A 13,276-nucleotide genomic window follows, 5' to 3' on the forward strand; every position below is an offset into this window, starting at 1 on the left:
TTGGAAAAGTTAAAACTGAGTCCCCACAAGTAACACCTGCACCTCTCAATCCAGGGCTGAGGTCCCATGGGGCCCCGTGCCATGGTTCCAGCTCCCAAGAGCTGCTGAAAACCAAGGGTAGACACCACATGAATGCATTTTTCCCCAGTTGTGGAATATCACTTGAAAGAACAGTTCACTCCTCTTTCGTTATGCCTTTCCCTGGATGCTTATTCCTTTTTATTCCATTAAACAAAAGGATCGAGGAAAAGCATACCATGTGTACGTCTGCAGGGGCTGACTCAGGTATTAGGGCGGTGGGTGGCTTTGCTGGCTGCTGTGCCCTATCTGATCTTCCTCGTGTTGACTTTGCCAGCCTGCTAGACTCAGCAGCGTTGCTCTCAGGTTTTTACCAGCGCAAGCAATGTCAGAGTAAGACCCCGTGCACTTCTGCTACAGCCTGTGGCTAAAACATGATTTCCTATTTGGGAGTTCCTAATCTATCACACATTAATTAATCGTATAGACTGCAAATAGAGCACGGCTGAGCAAACTCTGCTCAGAGAGGAAGCTGAAGCCACTCCAATATCCTGAGGGCTTCTCATAGCTCTGCCCTCATACTAGGAAATGTCATTCTCTAAAGTAGGTCTTACATCTTTAGAAGATGAGCACGGGAAAGAGCTCTCATCTGGGATACAGAGACAGTTTCAGGCAAAATAGCAAAGAGTGGTTGCTCTAGTTTGATGAAGGTTTCCTCATTATGTTCTGTGCATTTCAAATGTGAGAGTTTGGTTTTGTAATGATATTGCACATCATTTTTGAGCCTCCGGGGCCTGGATGTAGGATTCAGAAATAAATATATTAGCAGGAACAATTGCAGCTTAGAAGAAAAAAAGTCATACTTTTCCTGATTGATAGCTTCTGTGTGCCACCTACAAAGGCTTGTGTTTCTCTGCTCTGGAGTTTCCCAGGCTTGGAGGTACTTCAATTAATTGCTGCCTATATAACCAATGCCTCCCTTTCTCAGGGGCAATGAAAGCTCTGACTAAGGAGAAAGTCAGCAGATCTCTTTCATCACTCAGAAGCAGGACCAGTGACTAAAAAGCATAATATTTCATTTGGGTTTAGTCTCATCTCTGCAGCACATTTGTTATAGGCAGTTCACTTTGCTGCCTAGTTTTTGTTTGCTGACTTCAGGAGTGTACTTCAAAAGCTCCCCGTCCTCTTAATGAAAGTGCTATGCCTGTCTTTTATCATATCTTTTGTTCTGAGGTTTAGCCCACATTCCCAAATGGAAGATGAAGAGTAGGAAAACTTATTCAGCATGACAAAATAGTCATTGTATTAGGAAAAAAAATAAAAAAGTATAGCATATATTTAAGTGAAAACCTTAGAGAAAGAACTCTGGATAAAGAGAGTTTACCTACAGAGAGACGTTTTTCTCCTAACCCAGTCCCCCTGCCCTAAAATAGAGAAACAAAAGTGCTATGTAGAAAGAAAAGGCCCAGCTGAGCCCAGCTTTAAGGGATCTGTTGTACAGGGTGGGAGGACTGTGGCTAGACAAGTGGTTCATCTGCTGCTCATTAACGCTCTGTCCTCGACTCTGTACTCTTCATACCCTGACTTCTTTCCAACTCAAATCATTCTGTGATTCCTTGTGGGTCAAAGGAAGGTGGTGGTTAACCCTATCATTGCAGAAAAAAAAAAAATACCCCCAAAATTCAATACATGGAGGTGCTTTACTAAAAAAAATTTTCCTTGGTTGATTTGTGTGTGACCAAGGAATTATTTTTATTCTGGGGGTGCAATAGCTGGTTATAGACACATCATCATAGTGTATTTCTGAGTTTCAAAATAAAAGGTTTTAATAGGAAGGTTGTAGTTTCAGAATTATTTAGATCTCCATGTGACAAAACTTCTTAGTATTTCTGTCTAGTGTTTATAGTCCAGTCTTAGTGTTCCTGGAGAGACTTATGCAATACTCATACCCTACCTACCCTCTTGGTCTGATTTCCTCAATATCACTGTGGATGGGATGTGAATCAGCTAATTAGCCATTAGAAAACAGCACAGCAAGAACCTTTCAACCCTAATCTCCTTCTGTGTAATCTGTAGTAGTAACTGGTATTTAGTTAGACCAGAGCTCTCCCAGTTTTCTATGTAGTTTTCAAGATTTACTCACACTCCGTGTGACATTTCTCTCCTAAAGGTCTGATTTACCTGAAATCTGAGATGCAGAGCTGTGGAAGGAGGAGAGCTGACATCATTTCAAGCCTCTTGAGTAAGTATAGCTAGTAACTCATAGCTGTATGTCAGACATAAAAAAAAAAAAAAAAAAAAAAAAAAACAACTATCATGGTTTCAGGAAAGTTGGTGTGCCCTAGCTCTGGGGAAAGGGCAGAAGCACAGTTAATTTGCCCTCTTGTTTACTACTTAATCTCCCACTTAAGTCATCCAGTGAACCAAAACCACTTTTTATATGAATTAAGTAACTACCTGCACACCAAAAATAAGAAGAGTGAAATGAGATGTTGCAGAAACCCAAGCTGAGGCACTATAGCTACAGATACACCTGCCAGTGAGAGCATTTGTACCAACTCTCTGCCAGCCCTGTCTCAGCGAGGGTGGTTCCCTGCAGCCTCCCGCAGTGCCTTCAGAGCACAAACACTGAGCCGCACCTCTGTTAGGTACTCCAGAAATTCCCCTTCCCTAGCTAGGATCACTTCCATCTTTTAAACACAGCAGACTGCACAAGCAAGTAGCTAACGCCACTGCAGGTCTGCATTCGCTGATTACATTTTTTTGTGTTGCTGCTCCAGTTAATCATCAGCAGCATTTTTTCGGTATCACCCTCTTCATACACTGTCAAGTAATCTTCTCTCATCTATGAACTTGCTTTACCCTATTTCTCTTCTTCCACAAGTGCCAACTTACACTCGTCTCTAGCCTAAAAAAAAAAAAAAAAAAAAAAAAAAAAAATCCTCTTATTTATAATCTGGTTGGCCTTAATCTGCTAACTCAAACTCACACTGAATGATTTGTTCTGCAGAAGGTGGAAAACAACTTTTATGCTTCCACAAGGAATATAAGCTGTTTTGTTCTATGTTGATAATTTATCTGCATCAAGTCCATTGATCTCTGTGGGTCTGAGCAGGTTACAGATCCCTGATACACACATTTTTTTTCCTCTGAAGTGTCTCTGGCTTAAAGAAATTTATCTCTCTCACTTGTTCATTTTACTACTTGACTTCAATCAAAACTATCTCCACTGAAGTCATTCTACAGATTTCATTTCTCTACTTAAACACACCATCTATCTTCACTCGTACCACCTCCCTCCTCCTACTCATTTAAATGGGCTGTTTTACCAGGGTAGATTAATGTCACAGGCGTCTCCCTTGATTTAAATGCTGTTTGATTATATCTGTCAGGATATACTTCTCTCTAAGTATGTGTTCTTGCCTGATGTGTTAATCTGATGGAGTAAATGGGCCTAGAGACATGGTCTAATCACTGCACAACACTAAATAGTTAAAGCAAGGTTCAGGCCTCCAGGTACAGGCTTGTCAGTATTTGTTATCCCTGCGGGCAGTGGAAAGCATGCCAGAGTTTGATGATATAATGGCCAAAACACAAAGGGAAAGTAATATTCTTCAAGGCTGAGGTGGCCAGCAAATACCACGTTTGATACATTTTGACATCTCTTTTTACCATTCCCCCTCTTTTTAAGCCAGCCTTAGGAAAAGCTGCTTTGCCTTCAGCAGAATTTCAAAGCTGGAACATCAGCCAGCCATGAAAGCTGCTTTTTTTTTTTCCCCTCTCCTTATTTTTTATTTTTATTTTTTATTTTTTTGACCTATGAAGGAAATTTCACTGTATGGCCAGTGTCTCCCTTTCCAGTATTCCCCATGTGAGGAAAGTTAGATGAACCATCATGTCACCTCCAGCACAGATAGCTTCATGATGACGGGAAAAAGAGTAAGATGGTGGGGATCCAAGAAGCCCACAAGGAACTTAGAGCAAGGACTCACGGTTTAGACAAGTGTCTAAATCTTTTTGCAGTGGTTCAGATCCCTCCTTCAGGGTTTCACCTTCCTTTTGGCTCTTCTACAGATTCTTTGAGACCTTTTGAATCTAACTAAAATTGGATATTGTTTCCATACCAACTGCTTTTCTAGAGAAGAATCTCTGAAGAGGTGGTAGAACTCCTTCATTTGCTTAAAACTCCATAAATTTGGGAGTTTATTTTAATTCCAGAATGGAAAACAGAACTTTAAAAATTGCAGTTAAATGAAACTTTAATATTTTTTTCACATTCTGCTTTATTTTTTTCCTAAATAATTGAAATAAGGTTTTGAGATGATCACTTTCAGATTGAAAAATATATATACTAAAGTAGACTAATGAACTTATTATTTTTCCCCCTATCTTGCATTTAAACTAAGGTGACAGAAGTTTTAATCTAGTTAAGAAACATTTCCAGAAAGAAAAAACTTAGAAAATTAATGGCAAAATTATTCTGAGAATATAAGTGGGGACTCAACATCATTGAAACCTGCAAGCTTAAAAAAAAAAGTCACAAATTGAGCTAGGTCAAAGCAATACTCTGTACCCATTTTGGATTAGTTCTCTTTGGAAAAAAAGGCTTAAATGTATAAGAAAGCTTTCTGTCTCTCAATGCCATCTGCCCATCAGAGCTGTATGCCTGCCTCAGCTCTGTTCCATGCCTGTTGCTGTGCTTTGTGTTAGTGAGGTTCTTACCTTCACACAGGAATTTTTGGGATTACTAGCACTGACTTTAGTTTTCCACACCTCAGCCCAGGGCCAAACCTATCGTAAAAAAGGAGGAAGTAAACTAGAGAATAGACTTCTTCCCCAAAATAAATACATCAGATAAGGATGAAAGTCTTCTCTGCCAGAGAAATCTTTCCTCAGCAACCCAGATTTGTGATAGCTCATATATGAGGAACCAAAGGAAATGCTGAGCAGATAGGTGCTGGCATTATGAAGGCTTCCTAATAATGCTAGATAAGCTATTTTTTTTTTTCTTCACTGCCATTTTATGACTAAGCATAACACTTCTTATGAGTGATAGTGGAACAGAACTATAAAGCTGACAGCATAACATACAGCTGCGGTCCAAAAGACTGGGAGATAAATGCACGAGGAGAGAAGAAAGCTAGTCTGGGGAGGAATTGCTCTAGAGCTCTGCGATGAGGGACTGGTTAAACACTTTTGTGGCAGTTACACCCAATATCAGGTGTACCTACTGCAGAAGTAACCATGATAACGGCCTCATATTTCTATAGCACCTTCATTCTAGATGGAACATTATTTATATAGCACTCAGATGGGGGCTAGATGTCCCCTATAGGAATTTACAATCTCATTTTATTCATGATGTTCAGTTACTGTGGTGAAAAGAGCTATTTATATCCAGAGACAGAGAAGTAGTTAGAGTAGCAAACAACAGGGGATTGCAGTGCAAGAAAAAGAAGCCAAAAATCAGGATCCCCCAGGGTTTACTCACTGGAAACTTTGGGATGACTTTTTCCAGCTACAAAATTCACTCACTTTGGGATTAAGGATACGTCATGTACTTGATAACAGTACAAATCCTTCCTATGCCCATTCATGTTCATACTCGCTCCTCGTATTCGTATGCGTTGAATCAAGCCTGATCCAGGGGACAGCAATGTCCACAGCAATGCAGGACCGTGGTTGTCTGTGCACCAAAACTGAAGGATCCCAGCAACATTGGTGCAAAGAGCACTTCAGCCTTGGAGAAGACAGTTCAGAGACGGGAGAGCTGGTGGACCTGCTGCAGAGAGGAAGTGCCAGTGTCTCCTAAGTATTTTTAGCTGAGAAAGTTTATTGATGCGATAAACATGAAAGAAAGAGCAACTCCTAATTATATCCCTATAAACTAAGGTTTGTGGCAAGCAGGATAAGTGCATGGAATCTGAAGGGCTATAAAGAAAGACTGGGAAGGATCCTTCTCTCTGCTAAGAGCAGCTTAATGGCAGCAGCAGAAGTATTGTGAGAGAAAATCCTTCAGCAACAGGAGTAGCAGCGATTCCCCACTTATTCTGCAATTACTAGATTTGACGATGGCATGGAGGAGAACACTTATCCATCAACTGGTTTTCATCCTCATCAGCCCATCATGGTAATGGAGTAGTGGTATTTGCAATGCCAGTGTACAGTAATGATCTCTAGTTAGCGAACCAGACTTAGCATTAATTACTCTGTTGTCCCCACAGAACATTGCTACAAAGGTTTTATTATCCCTTCTGTCAAATCACCACCCTACTCCCTTCAGTCTTCAGTCCCTCCACATGCAGGGTCCCATGCATCCAGCATTACATTGTTAATGCACATATACAGTGAGATAATCGCAAGCTCAGTATTACTCATGAGCATCACTTGTGCCTATTTTGAGACAAACCATAAAGAAAAAAGATTGTAGCTGAGTATGCAGACACAAAAATAATATTTTTCAACTGAGATCCCATGGCTTTAAATCATGTCACACAAAATATTTTTTCCTGACTAATGCTCTAGCTTTGTTCTTTACACAAGTATTGATTGTGTACATAAGATAATAAGTGCTGGAAGAAAGTTTCTAGAATTGTTCGTCTAGAGTCAAAGGTGGATGTTTCCTAATCAAAATAACCACGCATGGAGAAATGGATGAAAAGAAAACAAACGCAGCCATTATCCTCACTCCGCTCCATGAACAAAGTGCTGGGCTGAGCCAAGCTCTGGTATCGGTTTTCTTTGCTTAATGAAAAGGTTTCCCGAGATGTAGTCCTTTCTGCTTCGCTGTGGATTGACAATGCATCCTGACCTAATGGCTGCTGATTACCGTTTCCATTATGCAAGGCTGACAGAAGCAATATTTCTCCCAGCCACAACCTGTTGCTGCGCACAGAACTACTGTAGTGTGAACTGTATCACAAAAGCCTTTTCATGTTATGTCCCTCGTGTGGCTTTGAGCCACCAGAAGTCCCCTCATGTGAAGCTGTCCTGCCTTCCTGTCCTAGGACACCCCTCAGGAGGAGAAACAGCGCCACTGACAAGCCTTGGTTCAGCATGAAAACCAGATGAGAAACGTCCTGCACTTCGGTTCCCTAAATAAGCCAGGAATGAAGCGAGTGCCACAAAGGCGAGGCTAACCAGGTAGGAAGTCCTCAGCTCCTCCTGCTCTCCCCAAGGCTTCACCCAAACGCTACTAGAACTGGCACAGGAAACCACATTCTTCTTGCAAAACAGAGGAGAAAAATGTAAATGGTATTCACTTGTAAACCCTGTCTCTACCCACCAGCTATTTTCATCTGGAGGATTTGGGTAGAGCCCAGGCTGCGTGAGCTGGGCCTGCTCTCGGGGGCACTATGCACAGCTCCACTACAGGCTCCTCTCAAAGCAGCTTACGTGCTTTATGTTTGTCAATAACATACATCGGTGAACTCTTCATCATTTACATTTCATTGCGTAGTAGCTAAGACCACTTCGACACCACACAACAGGCTCACTTTGCTAGGTGCAGTTCAGACGGCATTTCCTGCAGGGGGTTCTGACACCAAAATAAATCAAGCTTTTTTTTTTTTTTCAAAGAAAATGTGAACTACCATGGCTTTCAGCAGTGGTGCAGGGAGGTCTGAGTCAGCCCAAGGAAATGGCAGTCTCTGCTCCACCTCAAACCACTCGCAGCTGCACCACGCGCCTCCCAGAGATGGCAAAGTACTCGCTGGAATATCTTCTGCTTTATTTTATTTTTTTGTACGTCCATTTGCTCTCTGCTTGTCTTATATTTACCCTAGCTACCTGCTCTCAGAAAAAATGGGGACCAGTATGCCAGTACGGACATATGTTCCTATAGCTACGTGAACTGTAGGTTTCCAGATTTGGCATCGCAGGCAATCCATTTCCACGCCAGTGAAAATGCAGTGAGGAGAGCCTGCTGCCCTAAACTGGCCCAACAGCAGCAACCTGTGGCTTCCTACAACTCCACGCAGCAGGCTGCTGTGAGGCGACAGCATCCTGCCCATCTCACTCAGAGTGAGCTCTTCCCATGGCCCTGCTTCCCTCTCTGCAGGCACCTGGCACGTCTTCGGCACCCAGCACCTCCCCTGGGTGTCTGCAGCCCTTATGGTCACTGGGACGACATCCAGTGTACAGAGGCTTCCTATTTGAACTACAAAAGGTGGAAAAGGAAATAAACAGACAAAGTGACCTCTTTAAAAATGAAGTAGAGGCATGAGTAAAACCACAACCCTCCCAAGCTCTGTGCCACAGATTTGTTCCTGCAGCTGTCGACCACAGCTTGACTTCAAAAGCCCGTGTGGGTGAATGAGAGGCAACCCTTTTTACCTTCCTTTTGCTACGCATGACAGTCCTGGTGTAACTCACACACCCCTGGTGCATCCCTGTCAGCTGGCTCGCTCTGCTACATAGGGTGCTTCTATTTGTATTTACCAGCTTACCTGATGTGCAGGACAAATAGTTTGGATTGTGAATTATTCAGCATGCAGTACATGGTGTATGTGAATTGTAGTCGCTATTCTTGAGCTACTGAGATGCTACATGGATGCTGTGTAGGAAACAGCAACAGATACATCCAACAGATATGCCTGCTGCACAGGTGTGCCTCACCATCACTTCTAAAACTGACTGGTTGTGGCTCATGCCACATGAATGTCTTTGCCAAAGGAAACCGTGCTCACAAAACAATTGCAAAAGGCATGCAGCTACACTGGCATTTGCATATTTGTATGCTTCATTTAAAAGAGTCTGCTGTGGCTTATTTTCCAGGCAGGGGTAAGTCATTTTTTCCTACTTCTTCAATTTGCAGCAACTTCACTCTTCTTCAATTCCCTACAGTTTTCTGCGAGCACTGCTGCTGCAATACTTTTCCATTTAGATGAAAAAATAAGTTGCACAGCCCTTTGGAAACTGTTACCACAGGTATTCAGGAAATAGCTGGCAAGAAGAACGCTGTGGTTCATATTCCCTCTGGGCAGCACAAGATTGGCACAGTGCGTAACCAGGCCAAAAAACTCATAAATACAGATGAAAAGAAAATTCAGCATAATCCTTTTCCAAAGCTGATCCTTAGTACATTTCTGAGTTGACAGGCCGTGTACATGCCTGGCTGTCTGCTGACATTATAATGGCTGATAAGACATTGGCAAATTAGTAGCAGGGAATGATCAAGCAAAACAGCTTTTGCCTCCATGAAGCATCCTTAGCTGTGCCTGAAATAGACCTCCAGTTGCATCTCATGTAACCTTAGCAGAAAACTTCACCACCTAAAAGCTGTGCTGCAGCAGCCTCTGAAACAGAGCTGGGAAAAAAAATATTGTACCTACAAAGAATACTGGCTCAATGAACAAGGTCATTTTGCAAAAAGACATTGATTGCATCAACAAGACAAATCCAGAAACTGTATCGTGGAAACATATTGAATATCTTGTGTACGAGGTGCTAGCAACCCACCTGCCAGGCTGACTGCCCACCAGTCTGGAGCCCCACCTTCCCAAATCCCATTTTCCTTCATTTCTCCACAACTCAGGCAGTAGGTCCCAGGCACTGAGTGCTACCTAGTCTTTGGTTACGCAGGAGTTTCCCCAACACTTCATAGCAACCTGTTTTCTGACTTTTCCCCCCAGAAATGCAGGTTTCAAATAGGAATTTCAGTTCTAGCTAGATTTGAGAGTTCCTTGTTTGCTGTAGATGCCCATATATCCACGGGATAACATCTGTAGATGCCCGTATCTCCCTGTGACTGAAGGCCTATTGTACTGGGTTTCAGACAGCAGTGTAATCTAACTTCCAACCTCAGCCCCAGCTGCGCCATGATTTTGAGATCTTGGGGTAGAAACTATAAATTCATATTTCCTGAAGTACAGCTCTTGGCTTTTAACCATAGCCCTCTGTGAAAATCCAAACACTCACAGGATGTATGATCTCTTTTGTAAAATATTACTGTAAATACCTATTGCTTGTCGTTGCCTCTCTGGGGCTGTGAGGAAACCTTTCTAATGATGCTACCCAAAAAGCAAGTCAGTACAAACCTACACAGGGCTATGACAGGTCTATGAGCCTCTGCGTGGTCACGCTGACTTAAATGGCAGGATTCCAGCTGACTTCATGGGAAGCTGAATGAGGTCAGTAACGAAGGTTGCAAATTTAGGTCTGGTTCAGACAGAAAAGTTCAGAGGCATGTCTAGATCCATTGACTATGTGAAATCATCAAGGCTTTTGTACTTTGCCACCGTAAGAGTCTTGAAAATGAGGATACTGCAAGAATAAGCCTTCACACGACACTTGCAGCTACACTGAGAATTGAAACAAGAAAGGCAAATAAAAAAAAAAAAGGAGGGCACTGGGCATAGAAGTGAATACAATCTCAAAAAGAGGGACATTTTTCTCTTGGCAGATGGATGTTCATCTTTATTTCGCTCCCTTTATGGCATTGGCTCTTTTCATCAGGAAAAACAGTACGCTCCTCGCTGCTTGCTCAGGAGCTAGCCTTGGTCCAAATCACGATCCATCTTAACCACGTATTATTAGTTACGTGTCTATTGCGATCGGCTCCACTTCTCAACAAAAGGCTTCTGCTCCCTTATTAACGATATTTCATTGCTGCATAGATATAGAATGACAAAGGCATACGAAATAACGAACAAGGCAATGAAAGCCCCTTGGATTTTCCTATTCTACCTACAGAACAGGGCAAGAATAAGGAGACATTTCGTGAAATTAGAAAGGCTGCAAAGTCTGATACGGATTAAAGGAAGGCCTTTTCCTATTGAACATAGTTTATAACCAGCCTGTGAAATTAACTGCTGCCTACTCAGAGCTCAGGAAGAATGACTTTTTTTTTTTTTTTTTAAAGTGTGGAATCCTGCTGTATTCATGCCCTCAAAGCACATTTTGAAATAAAGTAGTAAGAGAACATTTTAGTTGAAAGCAAAAGATGAAACAGGAGGTATTGGTCTATACATGGCTCTTATGGGAGCTGTTGGTTGTTTTCTGTCCGGATTAGGCTTAACAACGCTCATAAAAGGAGGCTTAGAAAAGGATCCTTGAGAAGTAGATGGAGACAAGAAAGCTACTGACAAAGAGGGAGAGGCCAAAGAAGGAGGAGTGAGTTGCAGAGTCAAGCAGCTGAAGACCTTCAGAAGTCTGGAGGGATTTCTGGAATAGGATGGGCAGCTCTATCCCACAACAGGAATGATATACGGGGCAAGTCAGCAGTGCCTTGCTGAGCAGGGGCACATCAGCAACAACAGACCTAGAGGCACTGAGCTGGCACTGCCTGCCCCAGCCTGGGCAAGGGAGATGGGGAAGCTGGGTGCTGAGCCCCTGCCTGCCAGGACACAGCCGGGTGGCTCTAGAAGCAGGGCCAATGTTTGCCAGGCACACAGCCCAAGCTCCACTCTGCTCCCTTGACAACACTGCTGGTCACAACCCTCTTCCTCCACTGGCATAAGCTGCTGTCCTGCCTGGTCTCTTTGCAGAAATAGCAGTGGCACAACACAAAGACCATGATGGACTTCTGCACCAGCTCCTTTCTGTAAGCCAAAAAAATCGCAGGGTATATTACTCAAAGATTCAAAAGCTCATTGCAGTAGCCTATGGTCCACTGGCAAAATTAAAAGCGATAAGGGATGTTAATCTTCATGCTCCAGGGTATAAACTAATTACCATCTGGAGTCAAGAAGAAGCTTTCTTCTTTATACTGATACAGCCTTTTATTGTTGCCTTGGAAAATGATGAGTTTGGAAGAGGTTGCTCCTCTCTCTGATGCATTGACCTTTGTCAAAGACTGGATTCTCAGCTAGTGGATCAATGGCCTATTTTAGGATGACATTCCTGTGTTGATATATCACCTTCCATCCAAATACAGCCATCTGATTTAATATCCATTAGCAAGGTAATGCCCCAGAGCCTTGTATTTGTCAAACTGTTTACCCTTTTTATTCCAGAGATTAGTGCAATCTTACATGCAAAGTGCAAGCAAGCACATCTATTGCTGCACGACCCATCTTCTGTCTGAAAGGTCAGTGGTCCCTCAACACCTCCTGGAGGCGGCGGTGCTGGTGGCACTCGTACAGACCTCAGCCTTTTATCAATGAGCAGCGCGGCACGCCGGCTCGCTTGAGCCCTCGCTGACACCCACAGCCCCTGTAATTCAGTCTGACAGATTGAGGCCGTGTTCCAGATCTCACAAAAGAAGCAGAGGCGGGTATTGATTTTTCTGTTATTGTTGGTGATTTGCTGCTTCATTCCTCTAACAAATGTAAAAAAATATATATATATATAGTAAACAGGAAGGTCACAGCTGCAGGTTGGCAGAGCACAAGGTGCTCTTTCCCCTGTTATTCTCTTCTGCTGCTATCTTTCTGATTCAATGGGTACATTCCACAGACCTTGAGCAACGACACTGGATAAATATGAAGTAACAGCCCTGACGATGCTGACAACCCTGCAGTCCCTCTGGAGTCTGGTTCCAGGCATGTTCCACATTGCAGCTTTGAGTAATGCTCCTGAATCACAACTCAGAATAATGCCTGTACTGATATCTTCTCCTGCACTAACTCTGGCGTGGAGATAGCCTCCAGGTTCATTTGGCAATGAGGACCCTCAGCTTGTTATGCTCAGACTTAACCCCACTGGTCTCAGGTGTCCAGTCACTGACACACCAAGGCTCTGCAGAAGAGCCCAGGCCCACGCTGAGTGCAGGGCCTGCCATGGATGTGCCAAATGCTGCTGGTCACGTACCTGGCTTCTCCAAGCACCACATGGATGTGTCTCATCTCAGGTACACACCTGCCCCCACACAACCACAGCACTTGCTTAGCAAGGCACACATCTTGCAGCACCCGTCCTGATGCGTATAGACACAAAGGTATCAGTTTCCTAGTAAAATCAGCAGAACAAACATCTCGATTATTTTCATAAGTTATTACATTGATCCCTGTGCTTTTAGAAGCTTTCTAATCTCCAAGCATACAAAGTAAACAAAATAAACACTAGAAACATTTGGGAGTCTGTTGTTTCTTTCGTACATCATCCCAAAGTGACCAGGTTTCCCCTTTTCGTCAGCTACTGTAGGATAGAAGAGAGGCACACATTCAGGTCTGGGCTTCTGGACAGAGCATGCTTCCATGGGTTAAATTTAGCCATTTGTAGTAAACCTAGGACAGATCCTGAACTTAACTGGCTTAGAAAATGTTCCATAGCCTTTTGTGCATGGCACCATGTTAAACAGTGAACTCGGGTGTCTGTT

General features: G+C 43.0%; 1 long non-coding RNA gene across 4 annotated transcripts in view; it reads right to left on the reverse strand.

The window, feature by feature from the left end:
• Nucleotides 1-13,276, reverse strand: part of LOC140003175 (uncharacterized) — a 64,893-nt gene that overhangs the window by 26,639 nt on the left and 24,978 nt on the right. The window contains exon 3 of one of the 4 annotated variants that reach the window (XR_011811289.1): nucleotides 3,955-5,800. The exons of 2 other annotated variants lie outside the window; for them this stretch is intronic. This is a non-coding gene — a long non-coding RNA (uncharacterized lncRNA). Of the gene's footprint in view, nucleotides 1-3,954; nucleotides 5,801-6,535; nucleotides 8,177-13,276 lie in introns of those variants that run through there. One more of the 4 variants, XR_011811293.1, reaches the window with a different exon arrangement.

This window comes from Anas platyrhynchos, chromosome 9 (genome assembly GCF_047663525.1).
Source record: "Anas platyrhynchos isolate ZD024472 breed Pekin duck chromosome 9, IASCAAS_PekinDuck_T2T, whole genome shotgun sequence".
NCBI lineage: Eukaryota > Metazoa > Chordata > Aves > Anseriformes > Anatidae > Anas > Anas platyrhynchos.